The sequence below is a fragment of the Thunnus thynnus genome, chromosome 9 (assembly GCF_963924715.1).
Source record: "Thunnus thynnus chromosome 9, fThuThy2.1, whole genome shotgun sequence".
NCBI lineage: Eukaryota > Metazoa > Chordata > Actinopteri > Scombriformes > Scombridae > Thunnus > Thunnus thynnus.
In genome coordinates this window covers 30,496,827-30,522,420 of record NC_089525.1, presented here as the reverse complement: position 1 = coordinate 30,522,420, position 25,594 = coordinate 30,496,827, and the positions used below count along the sequence as shown (strand labels likewise).

The window sequence follows — 25,594 nt, the reverse complement described above, 5'->3', positions numbered from 1 at the left end:
TAGTGAATAAAGCATGGTTTACTGGAAGAATATTGTGTGGTTGCAAATGCTCATTTATGTTTCATGCTTTTGGTCGAACAGGCGGCCAAAAGCTACAGATTGACAGTTTGCCTGCAGTATTTGGCACAAACATAGACTTCAATACCCAGCATGAAGTACAGCACCAAAAGATGAAGGACAGTCTTTATCTAAGACATTTACAAAATGATTTAAAACCGACTGTAGTGTTTTTAAAAAAAGCAGCAGGTAATATACTGTAAGACCTTGGTTAACAAACTACCACTTTATCAGAGTAAATACACTCTTCAAGTGCAAAATGTGAAGTTACCTGATGAGTCTGACCTTATGTTGCTGTGACCTCTCTGCTGAATGTGTGCTCCTAATGTCTACAATTGATGATGAATGCTATATTCTCTCATTTATAGCAGATAAAATACAGCTGATCAAATTGCAGACTAGTAATGCAAGGTTAAGCGGTTCATTCCTGAGCTGCTGCAGACATATGGTATTTTATTAGTATTATGCACTAACCTCCAGCTATGACAGATACAAGACAGGTTTTTTAATTACAAGTTTATTGCAGATGTTGTCAATACTATTCTGGTTGGGTGGAGCTTTTTAATAGATGCTCAGTTGGGACACAAATCTCCCAAAAAACACACAGTTAAATGTCAACCAAAGGACAATCTTTGTTAACAAGATACTATGGATTAACTATCTGAAAACTGATATTATCCAGGCATAAATCGGATTCACAAGAAGTAAAATGATACGATAGGTCACAAACAGCACAGAAGTACCAAAAGTATTTCTCCTTACTGGAGTTCAAATTCACTTATGAAGGAGTCTGCTTTCATGAAGTCTCCTCTTGACTGAATTATCAAATTAACTCAATCGAGAAGAATCACGGATTGGTTTTTGATGCTTTCTAAGAAGCTTGTTAATGGCCGATTAGGACGATTAGGATGAGTTATATAGAAATGATGTGTAGTGTCTGATCTGGAATATGAGAGAGGGAGACAGAGAGATAAAATATGTGTTTACATCTTGCAACAAACTTGCAACATGGGAGTTTTATTGCTGCTTTTCCCTGACTGGTTTCTACTGGCAGCTCTCGCAATCTGTAATTAAGAGTTTAACGGCCAATTTTTGTATTAAAGTCCATCTAAAGGAAAATCAGAGGTTTATTTTTAAACACATTATACATGCTGTGCAGCTGGGAGGTCCCCGGCCAGAGGGAGGACTTCACCAAAATGCTCAGTGTGAGAGGCAATTGCTCCAGTGACGGCCACAATGAAGCCACCAAGGACTTTTCAGCAGAGAAGCGAGTAACATTAAGTTCACCAAACTCCTTTGTAAAAAACGACTTTGACATGACGAAGATTGGTGGATTGTTAACTAGTCGTTTAAGTCACATTTTTACCGAAACAATTCCATATTTACCTACAAAATATGTGCCGAAGTAAACGTTACTTTATTTTTAAAATATCGTCCATGTTGCTTGCCTTACACCCACAAACAAGGCCTATTTTAAATTGTATATTTTTATACAGGAGTTTGGGGCAAGCGGCTCAGTTGGATCATGCTTTCAGCATCTTCAGCAGACAAGCCCCCAGTGTTCCAGAGCAGAGAATACTGCTTATTTTTCCATGATTTTGAAACCTAATTTTATAGACTTGACAATTTTTTTAATCTTTCAAATTTGGGTGGGTGGTTAATTACACATTTTTCTACATGGACTTTAATGTCTCTAATGTAACACAACTAACGACGTAGGAGGCATAGTTTAAGTCTGTCATTGCTGTTTCTTTTATGTAGCTGTGCATGCATCACTTTCTACAAATCCTTTTCTCTACCAGATTAAATTGTATTGTATTTCTATCCTGGCTTTTACATTTGCTCTGTGAATAATATTCATCCAATTATTATTCTAGGACCATTCACTTCTCAAAATGACCCTGTTGAAGTAGTATCTACATTCATTTCATTCATTATAACTTTGTGTTATGTTAAATTAGCCATTTAGTGATCACACAGAATAGCTAACCATTATGCTAGCCAATTGGGGCTAATGCAACATAGGTCACCTTATACTGCTGTATGTTAAACTACTTTAGTTTGGTTATGTGTTTTACATCTCTTGGGTACTTCTACACTAGGTTTGTTACACTACACAAAATGTTTCAGCCACTTCACCTGTGCATGTAGTCTTACAGTAGCATTCGTTAATTCATGCATCTTTATCCAATACAACCAGAAAGTCGTGATTAGGCTACTTCACTTCGAGTCTAAGCTGGATTATCAAGAGAGCCTAACAGACACCTTCTCTGAGGCTCCAGGTTGAGTGTGTGGCAATTAGTTTGTAGTAAAATGATTAATTCAACTGAAATGGACACCAAGATCTTACGTGTTGTACATTTTTAAATAAATAAGCATTTAATCAACAAAATAAAGTTGGGATCACTGGGTGGCTCAAAAGGGGCCCATGGTAAATCTCATGCAGAAAAATAATTAATTACACTTTAACAGTTTTACATCCTGTGCAATATTACTTTTATATTGTGAAATACTACAGTAATTCCCTCCTCATCTGTAGACTCTAATATTGAGCATATTTTCTGCATGAGTACAGTTGAAGTTTTTTCTTCTACTGAATATATGAAGGTAGTTTCAGCTTATGCCTTCTGTTCAGCTTTAACTTACATATGTGTAAGTTATTTTCCTTACATTACATATCCTCCTCACATTGTTCTGTTGTTCGGGTGGGACAATTGATCAGCCCTGGGCCAGCTGTCATGCATCGGACACCGCTGATCAGATAAAGAGAAAACTTTAGGAAAATGATATGTGTCATTGCCCCTTCTTGGCACTTTCATAATTACACTTGCAGAAGTCAATTTGTCACACATAATATCTCAAGTTTTCACATAACATGAGAGAATGATGCTCCATTGAGGTGCATTTATAACATTCACTTACTTGATTTTGCCTAAATTTGGGGTAATCACATTTTAATACATTACATTTTATACATTAGACTTCCAACTTTATTTGCCCGTTCATCCTAGAGTTACATTTTAAGTCTCACATACCTCTGACCAAATCTGAAGTTTTGAAGAAACAGAAATGACGCATCTTACTGTTGCACTCAAGCATTCAAAACAACACTGAATAGCCTCAGGCAGAACTACAGTTACAGCTCAAACTAAGGTGACATATTCATATTCTGGACATATTCTGGCCAGGATAAAAGAGATAACGAGAAGGGTAGAGACTAATGGAAGACAGAAACTCAAATAGACAGAGGGAGAAAAACAAATTGAGAAATCGGCTCATCTTGGTTCAAAAAATGAATGTGATGGAAAAATGAACAGAAGATGAAAGAATGGAGGGATGTCAGAGGATAAGTCAGAGATGAGGGAGGAATATTGGAAGAAATATGAATCACTGGAGACTGAATTTGAATCATTTATATTTGAATTTGATTTGCTCAACTTGAATAATTGCATTAAAAAAACTGAATTTGAATCACATAATATGGATTTGTATTGTTTAACTTGAATAATTGCATTGAAAAACTGAATGTGAATAGCATAGTTTGAAATTGAATTATTAGTTTGGAAATTAATTCCAATAAACTTGAAACTGTTGCTCTGAAACTGTATTTGATCCTCATTGAAAATTCAACTCTCAGTATACTTCCACATTCAGTTCTTGCAATTCAAATTCAGTTTCTAGTGACACATATTTCTGCCTGTAAAGGAAGAGCCGGAGTTCAACACCACTGTTCCCAGTGATGAGAACATCCTGCTCACCTGCAGTATGCTGCTGATGTAAAGTACAGTGGCAGTATAGACACTTCAAACTGCTCACTGATGCAAGACAAAAATAATTCATGGAAGTGTTGGTATCATTCTTTATATATTCAATTGTAAAAATAAAGAAACTAAGATGAAACATATTGTTATTTCTGCTTTCAATAAGAGTTATGTATGAAGCCAAAGTTGGTCTTGTTATAAAATAATTGGTTATCAGACACAGTGATGTTCCCTGTTGATATGATGGAGGTGAGACTGTGATTTAACTCAAAAGCTTCCCAAGTATAAGACTGTAAGTTCAGCTCGTCCAAGTTACTAGGAGAACAAAATCCCCAAACAGACAAACAAACAAAAAAAAAGCATTTTATGATGTAACATTTGCCATGCAGACAGTTTAGGTTTTATTAAGGTTAAGAGCTCTTTGCTGCCAACCAAATGCAGTTTGGTTTGTGGTACTCAAAGCTTTGAATAACAAAGTTTGTTTGAAACACATTTCAAACTTTCCAGAAACAATATCTGTGGAGTATTGAGCACCACAGACAAAATGACAATTGCCCACTTTGTCTTGTGGTGGCAGCAGAAGTTTCAACAGTTGATAGCTTGAAACCTCTGCAAATAAAACCCAAACTATTTGCATAGCCAGAAACCACTGATGGTTAAATGGGAAAATATGTTTTTTTTGTTTTTGTTTGAGTGAGCTGAACATTTTAATGGTCTAACAATCCTCCTTCTACTGCCCCCTAGCTGTTACTACATGCTCTGCAACACCTGCGTGCAACAGTACATCACAGCTGGGTGGGGTCATTAGTAAAAGTGACCAAACCCAACTCTGATCCAAACCATTGACTGTATATAAAGATGTATGTAGCCAGGTGTGACGTCACACACTGGTTTGCATTGGTTTGAAGCCCAGAGTTGCAGCTTATAGTCAGCGCCATCTTTTCCACGTGGACCCTCCAAATAAGAAGTGTTGGGTGTTGCTTTTCACGCTCTGGAAACATGCCTCGCTACCTCAAACAGGCGAAGTGAATGCTAGTTCACTGGGAACACCAAGCGGTGCACACCTGGGCTAACGTTAGCCATTTTAGCTAAATTATGCTAACAGGGCAGGTATCATAATTAAGTAACATTTATATTACCGAAATATTGCCACAATAGTCTGACTCAGTGCGAGTCCCGGAGTCTGGGAGAGCAACAGGAGAGCCAACTGTCAATCACAGCACACATGAAAGCTACCATAAGTCTTTAAATCTTATTAACAGAGCAATAATTTCCAAAATGACCACCAGCACACTTATTAAAGGGCCTGAATTGAAAGATTGAGCCCCTATGACTCGCTTAAAAAAATATTGACTCAGTATTTGTAGAGAAAAGTTGAGGTTTGTCAAGTGGCCACTTTAAGGTACTTTAAGGTACATTGGCCTCAAGCCGTGGTAGCTGCCACTTGATCCAAACCCAGTAGTGTAATCACACTTAAAAAGGCAGGTGTGAACCTACCTGAGGCCAGATAATCTGATGAGCTAAACAACATTAGATGGTGTGAAATGCTTTAGCCACAGCCAGATGTTACACTACTACAAATCCATTTTACTTCACAAACCAAAATTTCTCACAGTGCCTGGGGATATTATGTCCCTCCATTCTTTCATCTTTCCATTCTCCACTCCACTTTTTGCTTATTTGTTTATCCTAACCTTGAAACTCTGTTGTAATTTCTCATCTCTGCCTTTATTTTCCTTTCTCTCTCGTCTGAGGCATCGACACAGCCATTTGGCATCCACCCCGAAGTGGGATCATGCATGAAGGATGATTTCAGACAAACTAGCTGAATCTGTCTACTAAATTCATATGCAGTGTGTTTGTAGCTCATCAGCATACCATCTGGATATAGCAACATAATGTCTATACTGACCTGGTGTTAATGGAGCCTGATATTCCAAATGCTGTTTCAGGTATGGCGCAGCATTTTTTTTTCCTGTCTACTGATCCCAGGAGGAGTAGTTGTTAAATAAACAATAAACGGTCCAGTAACTGTACAAAAGATGCAACTTCAGATGTAAAACTTTTCTGATTAGAAACTAGAGAAAAATATCATCTTCCTAATGAGTGGCACCATAATCACAGAGAGATTTCACACAAGTATAAACACAGTCTGACGTAGATGTCAGAAGACTGACGTCCTGGATCAGACAAGCAGCAAAAACTAAACTAAATAAATAAATAAATAAAAGTCCTGTACATTTTACAGTTGAAAAATAAACTCGTCACTACTCTCTGGTGGACAAACTATAGAATAGTGACACTGTTTCAAAACTTATCTTTGACATTTCTGTACTTCACTTTTCCTGTCATTTATCGGCTGACATGTACGTTGTAATGAGCTGATATCGGCCGATACATAGACCTGGCTGATTTATTGGTTTGGCTCCAATGAAAATGGTTAGAATTGAAAAATGCAAGTAAAATTGGAGATAATGCTCCTTTGCTGTGAGTATCATATAATAGAGACTATTAGCAGACTTAAAATTGAAAAAAAAACAGTGAAAAAATAGAAAATAATGAAAATTCCAGTATTGGTGTTGACCTTAAATAAAAACATCCTGTATACCTGTCACACTCTTATTTCACAGGGTCACTAGGACACAGTGACCTCTGACCCTTTATATCCTAAATACTGGTTGCTTAATATTGGTTGTTTAAAGCTGTTGCAGTTACTCTGCACTCTAATAGCATCAATTAAATGAATAAACTGTGACATGAAAGAACACATGTACTTAGAAATAACCAGTTATCTTCAGATGTGATATATGATATAGATTCATTAAACCACAAAGACGCACTGGCATGTTGTATAATATGTGTATTGTATTCATCTGAATTCAAGAAATCAGAGATATAGATGAGAAATGATGGAGGAAATGCTTTCATTATAAAAAACAAATACATGTGCCTGAATTTATGTTGCTGAGTAATTAATGTGTATATTGGACTTTTATCATCACCACGTCTCCCACCCCTTAAAGAATAAAAAATAAAACATATATTTATCTTAATATTGGTGCTTTGGGTCATCCTTGAACTTGCTTATACTGTCATAAATATTTTTTTCAGTATTTTGTTCATTTTTTCGAGATAATAATATTAAGGTGAAATATAAAAAAATTAAAATATCGAGCTTTTCAATTCGAGGATCAACGTTTAGTTCTTTCACATACTTTCATCTATTCTTTTATCTCTGGTTCAATACAGAACCAAAAAGATTACAGCTGAAAACATGTCTGTGACCAACAGAATCACACATTTCCTTTCACTCCGGTGCGCACACACGCAGCGACATAATCACGACCAATCATCTCTGGATTAATGTAGAGTGACAATGACAGAAGAGAGAGAGAAAGAGAGAAAGAGAGAGTGAGAAAGAGAAAGAGAAAGAGAGGGGGGTATGCACTGAATGCATGTTTTCCTCACATCAGGGCTAAAGAGGAGGGACTAGACCGGAGCGGGTTAATGTCCGCTGTGAGTTCAGGGAGAGCGGCAGAGCGCAACATCTGCTGCTGCTGACTCCGCTCAGCCCGGTCAGACTCCGAGCTGTCTCTCCAAAATATCCCCGGCTGTCCTCACGTCTCCACGAACCCGCTACTGTTTCTCTTCCACAAAAGGTTTCTTCACTTTCCTCCTGCGTCCTTCTCTCCGCGGTCTCTCCTCGGTGTCTCTGGGAGCGCACCGCCCGAGCTTTTTGCGCACGGACACTTCTCCACATTCCCGCTTATACCTGCTGCGCTCTGCTTATCATTTCACTCTTAAGAGTCCCAAGCGGCAGCCGCATACCCCGGGGCTACCGTACTTACTCTGTTAAGGTTCAGGTACTAGTTTCAAGTTGCGCTCGGACTGAAGAACAATGTGATTTTGGCTCATGGGGATTTAGTGTCGTGACCGTTTTCGGGACCCGGCGTCTCCACAGAGAAATGGTGAGTTAAATCCACTTTATTCTCGCAGATTATTTGCCCACTGTACGTGTTTCCAGCTCGTTTGTCTTCAGTGTGAGCGGTTGACCTCTGTACATAAGGTGAGACTCATAAACCGGAGGAAGTGTGACCTTCCCTAAATTAAAAAATCTATTTTAATATTCTTCTAATATTCCTGGTGTGATTTGGAGTTTACTCACATGTGAGTTTAATGTCACCTGTATCTGGAAACCGTAAAATTACCTTATTATAAATTTAATCATAATTTTTTGTACATTTAAGAGACAGCTATTGTGAAATATGATATATCGATATCTCTTTAATATTGATAAAGGAATTTAAAATATTCTCCGTGGCTAATAGTGTCTGTGATGGTATTTATTTGTTTTGTGGGGTTCCTTCATAAAATTGAATGAAAGTAGTCAAAGTTTGCTTTTACTTTTTTTTTTATGTAAAATGCAATTTAAAAAAATATTATCGCTCATAGTTTTCATGCTTGTGAGTCTTTTGACCTCCACGTGTAGAAGCTCCCTGTTTCCCGCTTCATATTGATCAGTTACACAGTTTTCCACACATGTGATCTCGAGGGCGCCTTCTGTTCCGATCAGTAATCTATTGATAACCGGGGGGGAGGGGGGGCGATAGATCCGCTGTGGATTGACTGTCAGCTGTCACATTTTACGTGCGTCGAAGCAGGAGGCTGCAGTGACCCGCTGGATCCTGTAAGTCAACAGTAACTCACGGGGAAACGAGTGATATTGTTTGATTACTTATGGGACATTTACCTTTGCTTGTTTGTTGCCTTTTTATTGGTATTGTTCGATTTATTTTTGCGCTCTTTTAAATGTGTTTTTTTTATTCTGTATCTCTTAGCTGTTATTTTGTAAAGGCTGGTTGTGTTATTACAGAGCTTCAGCCGGAACTTTTCTAAATAAGATTTTTATTTGCGTTTCCATCAGTTTTTAACCCCTGAATTTCAGACCCTGACAACACCCACTTTTATAAAATGAATGAAGCAGATTGCTTTTGAGGGCAGAAAGACCTTCTCAAGTTTATGTTTTTAAAGGAACAGTAGGAATATGTATTCTCATTGAATTACAAGATGCTATATTTTACTGTAGATTCAATTATATCAGATTCCTGTGAAATTTATTGTTACTCACACACAAAAAAATCCATAAAAATGCAGCACAATATAAGAGACAATAAGAGACTATGTGTTTAATATCATTGCTTGACATTCAGTGTTTGACATATTGCCAGTCTCAGAATAGCTCAATCTTCATGTCATATGGAAATAAAACACCTCACTTAACTAATTTCGATGTGCCCTATCCTTTAGGGCTTTGTGATTATGACCATTACGTAATATTTATGGACCAGACATGCAGGGAGTCAACATGCCTCGACCAAAGGTGCAGGTACAATGGTGTCGTTATATAGGCTGATATGAATCGGAGGATCACAGCTGCATCATTCACAGCTCACACTTCACACTACAGCTCGCCCACGAACAGTAAGAGCCTGCAGATAAAGAACCATGTGAGATGGATTGGAGCGCAGCCAGAGAGAGTACTTGCAATTTCAGTCAATGCAGATCACTTCAGGTGTAAGTTATACATCAGTGGGCGTCAGGACTCCTCAGATTAACTCTTTAACATGTTCCCATTCTCTTTCTCGGTTTAAATCTGAGATGTTCTGCTTTATAATGGCTAAAATATGCTTTTAAAACTTTCTTTCCTGCTTACTCAGGACGTGCATACGTGCACATACAGAAGCACATGTCTTTTATTCGCACTGGAACGGCACGTTAATGGTACACACCGGTATCAGATAGAGAAGAAGTCGTCTTCTTTTAGGAGAGATAAATGAAAAATAGTTGCAGCAGCAGCTCTCCATTTTTTTTCTTGAATTGATTTGTGGATATGAATCTCTCTGGGAGGAGAACTTTAACAAGGAGAAGTCCTTCTCCAGATGTGACTGTGATTATTCCGGCTTTTATTTCTTCGCTTTCCTGCTGAGCTCAGGTTGTGCTGTTGTATTCTTTGGAAGGTCTGTATACTTTATTAATGAGGTTGTGTGTTCCTGAATATTCTGCATGATGGCTGAGGATGCCTCTGCACCTGGTTTTGAAATAAGCCTTCAAGGAAAATCTTTGGTTTTCGAGGCAGATATTTAGTCCTGTCAGGTACGTTGACCTGACACGGAGTGTGAGCAAACCCACAATTACCCTCAGTGTGAATCATACTTGAATGTGTTGCTGAAATGAGTAAACCAGTTGATTCATCAGTGAGCAGTTAAACTTGTGTTTAATTGTGTGAGGAAACAAAAAACATTTGGCAGCGGATCAGAGAGAAATGATCAGATAACATTCTTGAGAAAAATTAGTCATTACTTTTGGCATTTAGTAAAGGGTCTTCAACTGTGACGAGACCTCAGGGAATACCCAGAACATATTGGAAAGATTGTATTTCCTGTCAGCCCTGGGAATGCATCAGGATCCCCAAGAATCCCAGGGATGCTGGGGATGACTTCTCCTGATTCTACTGTGACCCCGACCGGGATAAGTGGCGGAAATTAAACAGACAGGGAGGATTGTATGAAGTAAATCCTTAATCAATCAAATAAAATAATCAATACATTCATATACAGTTAAAATAACTGAACTAGCCCTAATTGATTTCATATTGAGCTTAACTAGGTATTAGTTACAAGTGAACCGGGGCTTGTTAAACAACAGATCACATTTTTTAAAGCTGCATTAAGTGATTTTTGTCCACTAGATGGCAGAATATAGACTTTCAAACAAACTCACAGCAACACACAACTTTAACAACTTATCAAGTTTTTATAGCTAACATCTTAGAGATCTGTATGGGAATCTTACAGATTTCCTTATGAAACAGGGTTGGATTTCACTTACCGTAAATCCTGTAGTAAAGGGGATTTTTGGCTTACAGGTCCTCTTGGTCAGAAGGTTAAAGCCACTGATGGTTGTGTAACTCTGCCAGTTCATATATTGACACTATGTACCTTATTGAAATCCTGTAATGAAGGGCAATGACTGAATAGAATGTATTTTATAGTGCTCAGTAGGTCATATAATGTTGCACTCTGCAAACAAGCTGGCCAGTTATTATTTTATAGTGTGCTGCATTTGAGTGGACAAGCAGTGTTGGGCAAGTTACTTGAAAATTGTAATTAATGACTGATTACACATTACTCCCCCCCCACACACACACACACACACAAACACACGTATCTTTTTTATTTAACACATGTAGAAATAGAAAATGAGACATTTGTGGTTTAACAAGCAGGGAGGATACAGTTTGGAGGGATTTACTGACCATCCAACAGCTATCGCTAACGTAGCCTCAGTGCCTGCACACAGCACTGCAGAAGACTAACACACCATCCAATTCTGAACTAAACTAGTGGGTGACTCCTGAATGCAGGCGTACCTGTGGCTAAGAACACACAACATGTATATAAGACAACTTTGGAAGCACTGCAACTCTCATTTCTCCTCGTCTGCAGAGACCATACTGATTATTAATAACCCCCCCCCCCAAAAAAAAAACAGCCAGCATGCTGACCCCCAGTGAATTTCAAATTCCCTTACACTACTCGTCACTGAAAAAGTAATTACATTGCTGTAACACGTGACAAAGCAATGCATTACTGCCCGACACTGCTGCAGTCAGTCAGCTGTATGACTGAGCAGTATATTAATTATGTTCCTATTCAATTGATAAATAGCTGCATAGAAACAGATGCAGGCCTCTTGTCCATTATTCCTCCAGCACAATGTAGAGTGAAGGATCTGCTCAAATAGCCGGTTTCAATGGTGTCTGGCTGAATTCGATTACATCAAGTTACGCTAAGACATCCAACAGACACAGCAGAGTCTGTTTCCCACCCACCTGTTGAATGCAATTCCAGTATTCTGTGGTGTTTTAGAGCAACTTCAGGGAAAAAATATGTCTCTCTTTGGTTTGCGAGATGCTCAGGTCACTTGTTTACTTCAGTCACCACCAGGTTGTTTGAACTTGTGTGTTGGGAGCAGCTATGTTTGTTGGGGGTCTGTGTTGTAACCTGATGAATCAGCACATCAAAAGATTGAGATTAAATTTGTTGGCAGCCTCATAAAGCTGCGGAGTGGAGGGGTTGATTATGAGTAATGTGTGTCTCTTGAGAACTTAAGCCTGAGCGCTGACCTGCATTGTTTGTTTTTGTTTTTGTTTTTTTTGGGTGGTGGTGGTGGGGGGGGGGGGGGGGGGTGCACACTCATCTCAACACTGAATTAAAGAGAGTGACACGTTCTTAACGGTGACACATGCAGTCTGCGTCTATCCTGTACTTGTTTTTCTTTTAACATCCTGCTGTTCCTGTGATCACTTTGCAAGATGAAGGCGTTGATGTGATAGTGCTGTATCTAACAGTCAATACTGATGTCAAAGAACGTGATTCTGGTATCGATTAGCTTGGTAAAACACAGACTGGTACACATGGTACTGAACACGAGCAGCTGACACTCTCAACATACTGACACTCAGCACTTTTATGTACAGTACATTCAGGGGACTTTTACAGTGTGACTTCAGACATGGATGGTGAGTCCAATGGTACATCATGAGATAGCTAAGAACGCTACAATAATAAAGATCTAGGAACGTTAACATGGCTAATCAATAGTTATATATTGAAGTGGAGCAACAGGTGGCAAGTCACAGAGATTTGAAGCCTTTAGACAGATGAGACGGGTCGTTGCAATGTTAGGGTTGGCGTCATTTTAGAGTGCAATATGCTTGTAACACTTAATTAAGCTTTCAGAGAGCAGAGGGAGTGTATTCTTTAGGTTTTACACTATTTATTTTTGGATAACATTAGATTATGGTCCTAAAAACTGGAGAACATAATTGCCGGTTAATTTTATTGAATATGAAGGATGCAACATCTTTGAATGGTGATTTCTGAATCTAGAAACAGGTCAAATTTAACCCTTCCAAATACAAAAATGTGTATGAGCTGCACAAAAATAAAAAAAAAGTTGCAATATTTCTCTATATTTTTGTACATTCTGTGTCACTTTAGGAAAAGTTGTGACATTTCAGGCTAAAAGAAAGGTGTTCGGGGTGTTTTTACTGCTCTCAAATGTAAAAATGGTGTCAGACCAGATAAGATAAGATGACGTTTGCTTGCAGAAGCAGTGCAGCGTGTGTACTACAGTGCATTGTCAAAATAAAAAATTCAAACCCAGTCTTCTGCAAATTATGTACACATGCAAATATCCTGCATTATGATTTTGTTTTGGGCGAACATAATGCTGACCAGACTGTTCTGTGCCACTGACGCAAGCAATGTGATTTCCATATCCTGCGGGGAAAAGTAAGTACAGTCTGGTTGTTGGCCGCGCTCGCAGTCGCCGATGTTAAAAAGTTTTGTTATTAAATGATGATGGCAACCTTTTCCCGGAGCTTTATCCATTAGTTTCAGTTGCCTAACCTTAAACATACCATGACTGTCCTTTATTTGTCACACATGGATGTCATTGGATTGCAATTACAAAACGCTGAATTAATGCTGTGTGGAGTTTGTGTTGCTAAAAATAATTGCCGGTGCGAAATAGATGCAAATTAACATCAAAATGAGCTCGTGCAATAATCCAGCAATTTTGGATCCTATAATTGAGAATGCTGGACACCCACCCACACACTCACACACACGCTCACACACACTTACACACTCACACACACACACACACACCCACACACTCACACACTCACACACACACACTCACACACACACACAGAAAAGAGCATCTGTTGAGGATCAATAGCCAACTCTCTCTCTCCCGAATCTTTCCCTCATCGTCTGTCTCTCTCTCTCTACATTCACTGTAGTCTTCACACCTGTCAGGGTGACAGCTAAGTGCTTTGGGCTTCGACTGCATAATTAATTGTATTAGAATCACAATTTTGATCAATTACTGCATTTGCATTTAGATGAAGCTTGTATGCTGCTACCAGTGACGCTGCGTTGTGTAAATACAAACAGGCGATGTGTAGAAGCCGCAGTCAGACCAGGCAGCACAGGAAGGGAAGTAAAACTAGAGGAGGTAACATCAGCATAATGTTACAGTAATGGATCCGATTCATGATATGAAAGTTTGCTTTATCTGGCTTTTGTGTTAATTACAAAAGTTGATCAACTGCATTTAACATTAGCAAAAGTGATCAGGACATCGTCATAGGAAGATATCTTGACGAATCGGTTCATTAATGAGCCACTGAATGAAACTGCTGATAGCTGATCAGCTTTCACAAAGAAAACTAATCAAATATTAATACACTACATGGAGTAGAATAGGAATGTGGGAAGAAAAAGTTGTAGAGGAAATGTACAGAAATAAATAAGGAACATTAACGTCTTTATCAGGCATGATTTCTGAGTAAAAACCCAAAGCGAGGCTTCAGCTCCTCTTGTCATTTCAGTACAAAGTAGTTTACTGAAGTTACATCACTTCTATTGAATCAGTCTATTGAAATATCTGAAAACTTCTGGCCATCATTCCTATCACTACTAACAGGATTGTACTCACCAAGTTAACGGCTGAGATCTGAAAATTCAGAAGGGTCGAGAAACGCGAGAAATTAGATGATGAGAGAAGATTTTAAAAGAAACCTCCGGGTTAGTTAGAGGAGAAAACAAAGGTGAAATTATTGCAGAAACATCCATCACAGTTTGCAGACGGACTTCCTGGTTCAACTTTAACCTGGTGTGGAGGGATTTATTACTGGCATTTTGGCACAAATACAATGCTTTAGACAATCTGGATGAACTAATCTACAAACTTTCTGACTGTCTGCTTGTATTTTGCGCCCTGTTGGCCTTCAATGCAGCAATGTCACTCGTCTCCATATCTCAACAATTAGCTTGGTAAGTACAGTCCTGTCATAGCCAGTAGAAATGATGGACAAAGCTACAAAAACACCCAGAAACACTTTAAAAGTGATACTCAACCCCTGTATGACTATTGTGCTGATAAGTATAATGCTTTGAAATTGTAGTACAGTATAGTACTGGTGATTCTCAATACTTGACAACACACTAAACAGTGACTATCCAATGTAGAGAAACACATACATACACCCAGAGGCACACACAGAGTAATTCAAACATGGGAATTCAGTGTTGGCAGGAGATGTGATTTGCATACTGTTGAGCGGCGTCAAAATGAGGCTGAAATCTTTCCAATCCACTCAGCCCGTTGTGTGCGTCGGAGCTGCTGAATAGAGGTAATTACCTCCAGTCCTTGACGCGCTCCGCTGTCAGATCTGCTTCTGAAGCAGTTTCAGCTAAACACACAGAGGCTCTGATATCTCACCGTCCTTCAGACGATTCAGGGCGGCGAGAGCTGACAGTGTCGAGAGGAATCAGAGCGTCGCCAGACATGATGAGGATTCAAAAAAAAAAGAGAATTTAGGAACGATTTTTGGTGTTGTTGTTATTTTTGTGGAGCAAGAGGTTTGCTTTCATTATCAGCCTCAGCATCACTGCGTGTACCTTTAAACCTTTCAACACTCTACCTTCAAGTCTAACCTCTAGCATTACACAATAAAGACAGAAAAGAGAGAAATGACAAAAAGCTCTCTTGACTTTGAGAATGATTACAGTCATGACGCCAGGCAATCCCTGGAGAATGAATATTTTCTCATGTTCCTGAAAACGTCGAAAAACCAGTTTTCCATGCTAATTCGTCGCTGGAAAGAGAAAGAAACAGAGAAACAGGGTTGTGTTGACTTGTGTCCCGGCTCTGCACTAAAACTTAATGAAGTGGATCTTAAAATAATACCTCCTCGCTCACACACAGCAGTCCAGATCCCGCTGCTAAATATCAAACATGTTTAAAAAAAATAAGCAGAATTATGGGGCAGTGAAGACAAACAATTTGAACCTTAAACAGCACACACACATTATCTCCCGACACCAACAGACCGGAACAGACTCGGTCTAAATTGCTCCAAACAGTCGTCACAAACATGTTCAGAATTGGATCAACAATCTTAATGTGCGTTCCAGCCTTTCAGAGATACGTTAGGTTGCGAATACTTTTCAATAAATTGGTTAATTGGGGCGGTGATGACTTAAAGGTTCAAGACTGGAGGGTCACAGGCAGGAAATATCTAACCCTAACTTCTCCAGTTGAGTTCAGTGGGTGCACTGGGCAGCTTCCGAGTGTGTATCTTGGTTTACCTGAAGAAGAGAGTGTTGTTAGAGTAAAACTAGTTAAATAAAGGTTAAAACAACCTCTAGCCAACCCTGCCACCTAGAAATTACTCAGGCAACATTTTTTTCGAATGAATAAAGCGCCGTGTTTATAGATGGTACTACTGTCGGAGGGAGGAGGAGGTTGGGGTGGATGGGGGGGGGGGGGGGGGTTGTACAAGATGCAGGATTCTGACATCAGACACTCAGGTTTGCATCCTGAGTGTGTTTAGGTTTAGTGATGTTGCAGCAAAACAACTTCTAGGGAGGAGGTAGTATTGGCTCAGCAGCGTGGAAGCTGCTCTACATCCCAGTTGGTTTGATTTTGTAACACTTTTAACAATGACACTAACAATGTTCGTAGTGCTCGTATGTGCCGTTTCCGAAGGCGACAACCTACTTTTCGCTCATATTGTTTTGCCTTCAACAGTATTATTGCGCTTAAAACTGTCTTTGTTCAACAAATACACACACACGCTGTTGAAAATTCCTTCATTGCAGTTGCCCCCAGTGTGCATTCAGGGACTTACTGACATGACCTGTTAAGCTGTTAAAACTCCAGAGACAACAAAAACCATGAAAACGAAAGAAGAGACAGTGCTGTAGGTGGATGATAAAAAAAAAGACATTATGAAGCAGAAAGGATTAAAGAGAAGGACAAAGAAAGAGAGAGAGAGAGACACTGACAGAAGAAACAAGCTGAGGGCAGAGCGTTCGTGAACGGGATGACAACAGGAAGAGAGGAGAGAAGAATACAAGTGAGCGGAGGGCAGAGAGCGAGAGAGAGAGAGAGAGGAGAGAGAGAGAGTAAGGGTTGAGAGACGGCGGCGCGCTGTGGGAGAGGATTTGATGTTTCACCTCAGGCAGTCAGTCAGAGAACAGAGAGAGATTCTGTTTGAGCGGTGACAACTTCATTCGCTCAGAAACAAAACAAGACGTTTCACGACAGCGTGTTACGACGGATCCTTTCAGCTCTGTGTCTCTGTTTTCTTGCATCTGTCGTTTGATGTCTTCTAATGTTTTGTGAAGCATCTTTTTGTACAAAATGATTCATATAAGTAAAGATTTATTATTATTATTTTAATATTTCTCTTTGTTAGTGTGTGTGTGTGTCTATCTTTGTGAGGACACATTTGAGAGTGGCACTGTGTGTGTGTGTGTGTGTGTGTGTGGGATATTTATACTGTAGGATTTGCTGGAAAAGGCAGGCGTAACATCTGCTGCACTGGTTTATCAGACACACACAGACAGGGAGGGAGACTAGCCGGGCCAGAACAGTGAATGAGTGAGAGAGAGAGACGGACCGAGACAAAAAAAGAGAGCGAGAGTGAATTAACTCAAATTAAGAGATGATTTATACATTTTTCCTTTACTGGATTTCTCAGTTCAGTATCACAGCACAAAGACAAAAACAGTCACGACATATGAGTCCAAAATCCAGCTGGAACCTTTGTTGAACTGTGACTTTTGATAGTGAAGACAACACCTCCAGAAATGTTTTAAGATATAAAGGAAATATGCTTTTATTAATAATTTCTGTCTAATATGGCTTTTCCACCAACAAAAGCTCTATTACTTCATTAATATCCTTAAAACGGGTTCTTCTTCTTCTTCTTCTTCTTCTCCCTCACATAAAGATCCAGACTCCAGGAATCATGTAAATATTTATCATCTCAAACGTTTAACTGCCGGACACAAGATGTCTCCTACTTGACTGAAAGGTCCATTCCCAGTGTATGTGCGCTGAGGGGGCTTCGAGTTTCCACATCACATGTATATAAGTTGCTGGATCATGATTGGCTGCAAACTGGTTATGATGTAACGAATCATGCTGGTAGGAACATGCCTTAAACTCAGATTTAAGGTGAGCGCAAGAAAAAACTTTCCACTTTCAGAATGTGAAAACAGCCTTTTAGTGTCGATCGTTCTGCTCGGTGAAGCTCAAACATCCAACCGAAGGAGCAAGAAGTAAAACACATTTTTTTGACCGGACTGGAGGGGGGGGGGGGTTGAAGAAAGCCTCCGTAATCAGCTTCTTGTTCAACACACATCCTGCAAAACCACTTTCTGTCACAGTAAATGATATTACATTGGCTGTAAATAATTGCATTATTGCAGTAAGGAGTGAGACAGGGAAGTCTTCCCATTGTCAATACAATACAACACTTTTACTTTGGAGTATACAATTAAAACTTTGGAGCATATAACTGTTTATTGTTGTGGAGGTGCAGTGACCACTGAACTGTGCTGTAAGTCATTTCCCGCACTCTGACGCAGACGTTTAGCATCTGTTTCATGCATTTGTTTCAACATGAGCACGTGTAATGATAATGAAAGTCTGAGTATACTATGAGCAAGCTGTTGATTCAGTTTGTTAAGTGTGTGTATGAATCACATTCTTGTATTTGTCTATGTTTATGCATACGTCTGGCTGTATCTTTTTGTGGTGTGTAATGTGTTTGTGCGTATCCTCGTAGGCCGCGATAATGAATCGAGCAGAGCAGAATTTCTAAAATGACTCTCTGATGTAGATTAATTGGATCTTGCCACCTAAATGTTTTCCTGCTCTCCTCCTAAATAAGCCTTCGATAATGTTTTCTTTTAAAGCTGTTTACACCGAACTCTGCTGATTCAGTAACACAAACGTTTCTCAGAGGCAGCTCAGCTACTCTGGAGGCAGATATTATCTAACTGGTTTAGGTATTCATCAATGGGTGGAGCCACACCAAGTTCTTCTGGCTGAGAAATAATCATCTGAAGCCCAGTGAAAAAGACAAAATTCACAGGAATGGAGCTTAAAGAGGCTTTCACAGCAACAGAAAACGTGGTAATATGAATGCTTTTTCTGCTTCTTATGATCCAAACTGTGGTTCAGTTTGTTTGTAGTCGGTCCTGCATATAAACTTATAACATCGTCAGTGGCGTTAATGCATTGTTAGCAAGGAGAACAACTTCATGTCATAAAGTACTTTTTTTTCTTTCCAAGGGTGAGCTTGTTTTAACTTCTTTCACATCTTTTTACAAAATTTTCTTCTTTACTTCTTATGGTGGTTGTGCACATGCAGTTGTGTTAACGGCTTTACCTGTGTATCGTTGCGCATGTTTTAACCGTTTTAAATGAAATGCAGGCTAAAATTAGGAAACTTCCCTTTCATTTCCCCCTTATTGATCTGCTGTGTTATCCAGGTTAGCGTTTTAGCTCAACTGCCATAAGTATGTACGGATAGGAGACACATTGTAAAAGCATTATGAATGCCATTTACCGCCCGGCTCTTAACCCAACCATTCAGGTTATTTCTACCTCCAGAGCAGCTCTCCTGTCATATAAAACTTTTATTCTTCCTCCTAAGAATAACATTTGTTCAAATGAAATATAAACAATAAAAAACTTTATGATCAAGTTTACAGTTCAACTGTTCAACCTCCCAGCCTGTTGTTGCATAAAATACACCTTTATTTGATAAAAATACATTTGAAAACAATTTCCAGACCTTGCTTGATCAAGCATTTATCTGTTGTCAATTCTCATTCTCAGTTTTTATAGGGTTATTATTCTCCGTCTGTTCTCAGAGCTCGTTGACTCTGACCTCTGCCCTCTTTGCTATTGTTTTCCTGTAAAGCTGGTGTTATTGGAGTTGAACTCATTCCACTCGTACACTCTCTCTAAGTTACTCCGGATAAGAACGTCAGCTAAATTCTCAACAATGTGAGAAAGCAAATTTATTCCCTCATTATTTATGCATGCAGGCTGTAGGCTTTTGGAGTCTGCCTTCACCTCCAATAAGACTCAGGCGCTTTCTTCAAGCTGAAAACACAAGAAACAATACTTCTCTGGTCCTTGTGTTCCCTCTTCCCTGACTTGTTCTTTTAACAGGAGGCTGGATTTTTAATGTCTAAATAATTATTTTGGTGACAGGGTATCTGTTTTCTATCTGCAGGGTTTTTTTTTTTCCTATTTGTTCGACGTTAGAAAGTGTTTTATTTGGGCATTCTTGGTCAAATGTCTTTCCATTTGTTTTTCTTTGTAATTTTTCCCCTTTTGGGAAGTGTGTGATTTGGCATCTCTAAGTGCCTCTTTAATGAGTCTCATTTAATTTTGCAGCAGCTTGCTTTACACCATATTTGTCCTGAAAAGTTTTTTTGTACTGGCAGCATAGAGGTCACTTACTGCAGACTTATGGGCATGTCATCAAAATAGCAGGAGGGTTTTTAAGAGTTTTATTTATTTAGGAAGACAGTGGCATCTTTTTGTGACTCCAATGGGAACACCGTTGCAATGTAAAAATTATGATCAGCTTACATAAGAGACACAAAAAAGTTACTTTTTCACAGTTTGACTTGTTGAATCCTTCATCTGTTCATTGCTGGGTTGTTGGCGGTTTTGAATTTGATTTAAAATACATCGTGTACGGCGCTCACACAGAAATACTTGCTATTCAGTGAGAGAAGGTTTATTGACTGGACTTGTGGCCTGTCTGTCTGTCAAAAGCTGCTTCGTTATTCAAGTTACACTGACGAAGAGAATCAAAATACTGAAGGATTGGACGTGGGGTCGATTGTGATTTCTGTCTTTGTTTCTGTCTCGAAAAGAAACCCAGACCGCTGTTGCTGACCTTATCTATCTCACGCTCGGAGTCCGACACGCTGTGGCTATATGTCTAAAACTGAAGAACATAGAAAAATACTTGTTGAGCCGGGGTTTTTTGCGTGAGCAAAAAGTGAGCCAATGTGTGGCCTGTGTAGACAGCTGTATCGATTAAAATGGAAATGCATCTGCTCCAAGCGGAAACTACCATGAATTGAGGCTGAAGCCAATGTGGAAGTACGTTGAAGTGTAATACCACCAACAGCCACTAGATACTGTTTCCAAAAGATCCCTGCCTCTAATTGACTCCTGTTCAAAAAACATCAACGTCTTTCTAGAAATGCTAAATCAGTTTTTTTCAACCCATCATTCTGGTCTCAATCTCTGATAAGTGTGCTGCTGGTCATTTTGGAAATTATTGCTCCATTAATAAGATTTGAACACTTATAGTAGCTTTGATGTCTTCTGTGTGGGCTTTGATTGACAGTTGGTTCACCTTCTGCTTTCCTCGGCTCTGGGACTCACACAGAGTTGGACGGTCGTGGCAATATTTCAGTAAGTTTAATGTTACTTGATTAAGATACCTGCCCTGTTAGCACAATTTAGCTAAAGTAGCTAACGTTAGCCCAAGTGTGCAGCGCTCCCAGTAAGCTAGCGTTAGCTTCAGTCCGAGGTAGTGGGGCGTGTTTCCAGAGCGTGAAAGGCTACAAATTTGGAAGGTAATGGCTCCAAATGGAAAAGATGGCGCCGACCATGAACAACAACTCTGGGCTTCAAACTGGCTCCAGTGAAAAATGGGTGACATAACAGCACGCTACATCCATCTTTATATACAGTCTGTTCCCTCAGAAGTGTGTGATACAGATGACTGAAAAACACAGTTAAAGTGCTTTCTGTGTAGACAAGCTGTCAGTCTAATTAATTACATTTACATTTCATCCATTTAGCTGATGCTCTTATCCTCAATTTACATTAAGTCCTATAAAGTTTGTTATCTAAAGTTATTTAAAAAGACTGCAGCAGTAAAGCAAAAAGCAGTCTTTCCTGGAAAGGTTAAGTGTGCTCCTTTTGTTTTACGCACCAAAATTATTGAAGACCTGAGACTGGCATATTTCATAGAGTCAGGCCTGGGAACAGTACGCTTCATATAGCAAGTCATATAGCAAAAGTTACACGATGATGTGACCTGAGCAACGATCCATGATCCCCACTCCATTTGTGAGTAGATGTTCATTCAGGGAAGCAGAAGTTGAGGCACATTTTGACTTTAACAAGCTTCTAACATCAGACCTGAAAGCCAAGCAGAGCAGAATGGAGCCACTGAGTAACATGGCCCAGGAAAAAAAAAAAAAAAAGGCAGCAAGAAAAGCACAAACTGTTACTGGGGAATTCTGGAGGGACAATTTCAAGCTGGTAAAAATAAAATCTTGAAGCTGTGAAAATGTTCCTTCACTCACTGATCTCATAAAGTCTTTAAAAACAGGAATCCAGAGTGTGCAGCAACGTTTTCTCACAGTTGTAATTATATGAAATCTGGTACTAATTATAGAGAAAATCTGAATTTCTTTGAAAGAAGTAAAGTAAATATTCAACTATTATACATTAATTTTTGGAAACTTTATACTCCATACAGCATATGTTGAATTGTTTGCTTACCTGTTGACATAATTTATAAGTTTACATGTTCAGCTGACTTGCATTACACTAACAATTAGTTGGTATGAATTATTTGGATGTGTTGAATACTGTCTCTCTCTTCCCTATTATTAGAATTTAACTTTTGTTTCCAGCAAAATAATTGGAGATTATTATTATCAACAATGTTGATTTCTCCTTTTGGTGCCTGAGATTTGAATCTTGACCTTTTTTGTCCTTCTATTCCAAAAGTCACACAAGAAAACAAGGGAAGTACATTTAATAAAGCGAACGCACCTGCCGGGAGGTAGGGATCATTCCTTTAGTCAACAGTAAACCTGGCTTTCTATTGGTTAGGAGATTTTGACAGGGTTGTTCCACATAATATCTGAGAGCAGAGCAGAAATCTGAGAGCAGGTGTTTCACGAGTCCACAGTAGCAGCCTGAGTGTGAGGAGAGGAGCTGAAGCTGGAGCAGGAAATCTGTGCAAGCAACAATACATCTGAGTGCAAGTGTACAGTTTGAGCAGAAGCAGAGCAGAGGGGACTATTTGAGTGCAAGGCCAGGGTTTGAGGGAAAAAAATTACAAAAATCTGAATGTGAAATCAATAAATCATGCTCTCAAATTGAAAGACCACACTCTTGAATAAAGATAGGGAAAAAAAAAAGCCCCGTAGTCACATCTGAAGTGTGTGAGAAATGAGAGCCCTCTGGCCAAATGAAACATCGCTGCGATCCTAAAGGTGTGTTTCTCAGCTGCACATCAAAGTGCACTTCAAAGAAACTGAAGAGTGTATGAACATTGTTCTAAAGGCTGCCCACCTGCAGTCAGGACTCAGGTGACACACACAGTCATGTTTCCATCACTTCAGAGTATATATATATATATATATATATATATATATATATATATATACATATATGTATGTATATCCTTCTGTCAGTTTAACATGATGTGCAGCAGGTGAGCCTCCTAGCAGGACATCGAAACTGCTGTAGATTTCACAAACATGCTACCAAGAATCAAATCTGTGAGCTAACTGGTGAGCTGGTGATGTGACGATGTTCAGCATTTACCATTAATAACAAACAGTTTGGGCTCCTGATGTGAACTGTGCAGATAGTTTGCTCTGCTGTGAGCTCATTTTTACCCGAAATCCTTGTCGCTGGAGGTCATTTTCTCCAGCAGATTGGAGATGTGGTACGCTGAGGCGCTTGCCATGTCTGTGCTGTTACCTGTTAGCCTCCTGCTAGCAATGTGCACTGTAGCAGGATACTAATGATCTCTCTTTAAAGGCAGATGGTGGAGTCATTTTAATCGTTCACAATCTAATATCGTCATATCGCACACCCCTACATGGACTGCAAATTTTTGGCTAAAACCTGGAAAAAGAGATTAATGGTAAAGGATTGCTGGTTCAAATCTGTCAAAGTGAATCAGAATAATCAAGAAAGAGCCTCCTCAACCTCTCTTACACAGTTTGTCCCACTCAGTAGTTGTTTTACTAGTTGCATCAAGCAGCTTCCAGGTTTCAAAAGAAAAATGTGTTGTGCTGCACTTTCTGAAGCACTACTGGACATATTTGGTCCATACTATTCTTTAAAGAGAGCAGGAGTCAAGCGCTGAGCTCCGTCTGACCAGTGCGGATAGATAGATTTGATAGATAGATAGATTTGAACATGTTAAAGAAACAAAAGGGTTATCAGTCTTTTTATCCTGATAAGATGAACAACAGTGATCCTGACTGAGGGCTGGAGGGTTGGACTTCAGAGATATTTGTTGTATTTGTAGGTTTCCAGCGTTGTGGGTTTTAATGTGCGTGAGCAATGCAGATAGGAATTTTAGTGTGAAACTCGAGCCGGTGTTAAAACGCCTCACTGAGAGGCTGTTTATACCAGACTGGTTTAACTAGCACAGACTGAGGCTGTTACTGGGAGAGGGTGAAGCGCAAACCAGACACTGTAAATCTACAGTTTTTCCCAGTATGCTTTGCCTCTGTTACACACAGTTCCCTCTCCAGAAAATTTCATTGTGTTTTGCAGGATGTTACCAATTTTTTTTTTTTTTTTTTTTGCAAGGTAGTTCTGGAGAAAAAGGAAGCAATGATTGGATTTTGGAAGTAACGCCTAGTTCCTCCCCTGCAGTTACTCAATATTGATACTTATCCAACATGATAAGAAGAGATTTCCATTTTATTATTTATTTTCCTGAGAAGTCATTGAAAGTTTGGGAAAGGTCCAACAAACAAGTCATTACCTTTTGGTTCAAATCCAGTTGGTAATTCCATTTGCTCTCTTTCTCTTGAACTTAATCTCTCACCTGAATTAAAACAGTCTGATAAATGTAATTTATGATGTTCATTTCCCTACAGCTGCAGATTAAAGAATGTTTTCAGATATCAAAATAAGGAATTTAGTGAATTGTGAAGCCTTGGCAGAGTTACGCGCAACCGCAGTGCTTTCAAATTTAACTTAGGTGTTGTAAAAATGTGTATACCATTCAAGGAAAGTGATACAATTCATATCTAATAAAGTCCTTTCAAATGAACATAAATAATTCAGAGAAAAGCAAGGGGAAAGATTGAAAAATTAGGAATTATATATATATATATATAAAAGCAAAAGAAGGACAGATATTAAAGAGAGACTAGAGAGAACTTCTGTCTGTGTGTGGCACTGTGTAAGAGGACTGTGTTTATATCTGGGCTGAGTGTGTGTGTGTGTGTGTGCGATTGTGTGAACAAATCTGTTTTATTTGCACCCGTGTCATTATGTCTTTGTTATTCAGATTGTAAACCAATCTCGATCACATAAAAACACAGACGTAAACTCACACGTCACGCACTGAGGATTATAATTCAATCACACAAACCGGTTCTAGAAGAGACCGAGGACTTGTTTGGGTTTGTGTTCACACTGAAATGACAACGCGACACGTCCTCAGGGTGTATGTACTAGTGACGTAATTAACGTACTGTACACACATATACATACTGTGTACATCCAAATCAGTCAGCAGGCGGCACTGACGGTATTTTTATACCAAAAACAGATGATCAGGATACCACAGATGGGAGACTAGTGAGATGAGGTGTTAAGTGTCAATTTTAGAGGATGTGAGTGTGACAAAAGGAAGTGACGTGTGTGAAAATCTCATGAAGGTAAGTGAAATTGGAACAAGAATAAAACAAGGATACAGTTGTGATTAATGAATTCAAGCTGTTTACCAGGCAGTCATCATTTTGCAAAAGCTCCATTTCCCCCTGCACACACTAAAAAGCCAAGCAGGTGCTTTAAAATGTATCCACGTGGTAGAATTT

General features: G+C 39.1%; 1 protein-coding gene across 3 annotated transcripts in view; it reads left to right on the top strand.

Annotated features, from left to right (window-relative positions):
* Window positions 1–7,197: 7,197 nt before the first annotated feature.
* Window positions 7,198–25,594, top strand: part of htr4 (5-hydroxytryptamine receptor 4) — a 187,131-nt gene continuing 168,734 nt past the window's right edge. Inside the window, exon 1 of one of the 3 annotated variants that reach the window (XM_067600022.1) lies at window positions 7,198–7,786. The gene's annotated coding sequence lies outside the window, so the exon portion shown is untranslated. The remainder of the gene's footprint in view (window positions 7,787–25,594) is intronic. The other 2 variants (XM_067600019.1, XM_067600021.1) reach the window with 2 other exon arrangements.